Source organism: Pollicipes pollicipes, unplaced genomic scaffold, assembly GCF_011947565.3.
Source record: "Pollicipes pollicipes isolate AB1234 unplaced genomic scaffold, Ppol_2.1 Scaffold_4881;HRSCAF=5763_pilon_pilon_pilon, whole genome shotgun sequence".
NCBI classification, from domain to species: domain Eukaryota; kingdom Metazoa; phylum Arthropoda; class Thecostraca; order Pollicipedomorpha; family Pollicipedidae; genus Pollicipes; species Pollicipes pollicipes.
Genome location: NW_023596576.1, coordinates 33147253 through 33149997, shown reverse-complemented (window position 1 = coordinate 33149997; position 2745 = coordinate 33147253).

Below are 2745 nucleotides of genomic sequence, written 5' to 3'. Positions count from 1 at the left end.
GTGGATCCTCAGGCCCATACCGACACGGCGCCGGCTATGTGGTGCGGTGGTGCCTGACCGATATATAGGTCCAGATCGACTTCGGGGGTCCCCGACCGGTGCAAAAGGCCCTCTAGCCGTTATGTGAGGGTTCTTCGCAGATCGGGGCCTTGAGACCTCCAAATTGGGCCTTCGGACGCAGTGGGCCCTCTAGGCTCTTCGGGCCTCTTCAAACACTGCCTGTGGCCAACTAGGGGGCTCCTTGAAAACGCAGGGCCCCTGTCAGGCGCTGTGGAGCCATCGAACAACGTAAATCGCTGGCTCCGGCTTCGTCCTCGCTTTGGAAATGGGCACTCAGACCCATGCCGCCATGGAGCCGACTGTGCGTTACTGGTGGTGTCTGACCAAACTATAGGCCCCAGTCGACCCAGTGGGGCCCCTGATCGGCGCCCAGGGCCCTCTGGCTGGCACTGGAGTGCCCGGCCCTGCGGGCCGAGGCCCCTGCATGCGACCTCCAACTGACTTTTCAGACCCTTCGGACCCTCAAATCGGCTCTTAATCGCAGGATGTGAGTAGCCCCTCGGGCTCCTCGGAACCTACGGGGGACACTTGCCCCTCTGCCCCCCCCCCCTGCCTGCGCTATTGGCCATGTCCATCAGTATGGCCGCACCGCGGCGGCCGACAGCTGACGGTGCCTTGCGGCCATGCCCATTGGTATAGCTGGACCGGGGCGGCCAGCAGCTGACAGTGCCTTGCGGCCATGTCCATCGCTATAGCTGGACCGCAGCGACCGACAGCTCGCACTGTATAGCGCATGTGAAAGTCAAAACTTGGCAGAAATACCCCATCCAACTAACAGAAGGCTAGCCAAAAAAGATGCCGTAATCATCAGAAACAGCTGCCCCCAATGTTGGCCGCAGTGTGACGGGCTCGATCCCTATGGTGCCGTACATGGTGCATTCATCGTAAACGTCAGATCCACCCGCATCCAGGGGGAGGGGGGTTAGCGTGACTAATGCTGCAAAACACGCACGTAGCATTAGGCCTTTTCACAGCTGGTGCAGGCTCCCTAAGCGCGTTGTGCGATGCCGATGGGTGTGTTTTGCTTCGCCACGAGCGGCAGATCAATTCCGGGCCGACAGACGGCGAAATACAGGCGCCAGGGCGTGCCATACACGCTGACGCGGCCGGCGGTCTTCGGCATTGTCAGTTCTCTAGGGCATTGGTTGCGTCTGCCAATGTTCCCAGCATCCTGGTATCCTATGCTCCGCAATATCAACCCATCGGGAATGAATTGTGCTAAAAATAAGACAGGTGCCCGAGATCCATCTGTTGAGCTTCCGTTAGTGAGCAAAGCGCTTACCTAACAGCGGCCAGCTAAATACCTTCGCCTGTACCGTTACGTCCGTGGCGTGCCGTACAAGCTGGCCTCGTTTCCAGGTACGTTACACGCTGGTGCCCTCTGTTCCCAGACGACCCCGGGACGGCACACATTCCGCCCGTTCTCAGGGCGTTCTCGGAGCTCCGACGGCGACCAACGGCGCGCCGGTCGGCACAGACTGCAGACGCCCACGCCGCGTTCGCCCTGAACTTCACTGAATGTCACCGGCCAGCGGACCTCATCCCAGCGCCAGTCGCATGGCCCCCGAGCTGGCGGTTCTCTGAAGCTCGTAAATGTCATAATTCATGGAGCTCAGTAGCTTTCCGAGTCTGCAGATCATCTGAGGGGCCAGCAAGGTCGTAGTTGTCATCACGGTTGGCTCCAGGAGCGGTCCATGCCATGTGATGTCACGTGAGGAGGTATGCATTGCCGCCTTCACCTCGCGAGCTGCGCGCTGCTTCAGGGACGGAAGCGCTGCCGGTACTTCACCGAACTTTGTACGCATCAAGAGTATGCGCATATGCCACAGGTCCGCTGGGAGCGGAAAGCCGCAGCGCACGCTTGACACAGAATACCAATGCCAAGATGGCAGTCACTGCCGGATTATGCCCTCAGATGGGCTATTGACACCAGCCGCGCGAAACCGCTTTTTCGTCTGCTGGCCGTCTGGAAATCCAGGAGCCAGCGATCGCCTGACGAAGCCAGTTCCTCCCCCGCCCCCGACCCGTACCAGGCGCCAGGTAGCACCGGCGGCTGGATCACCGGATCGCACACCGACCTCGGCATATTTCGAGCGATCTCCATGGTGTAATTGGCCTCCTGTTCAGAAGTTCCACGCTCCAGCATCTGTTCGGCCAAAATAGCCGTTTGCTGATTCCCAGCAGACCAGCCACTTTGACCAGACATGTCAGCGTGATTTCTTTTGACGCCAGGTCTGATCCACCGTGTAATAGATTTAAGATTTCTTCGTAAAACAAGATTGCCGCGTTGAGCCTGTAAGAGGTTTTTCTGAAACAGATGTACACTGATAGGCACGGGCATGTCGGACTTATCTCCGTGCGCTGTGGGGCCGCCACATGAAACGCCGCGCACACTCAACCCGCGGGTCCACGTCAGAACGCTTAACAAATCTCAGCGCAATGTATTACCACTAATTAACCGGCGGTTTATCACAAGGGCAACTGTCGCAGAAGCCTCCTCTCTAAACCTCTGCTCCAGCGAGGTCGTGCCCCCCCCCCCCCCCTCCCCACGGCGTCTTTCCTCGGAAGACGGCAGGTCATCACCTCGCTGTCGCTTGACGTCTGGCGAAGCCACACAGAGGGCGGGACCAACGGTGGGATTCGCCCCGCGACTTCCGCACCGAAGCCGGCTTGCGAGTATGTGGG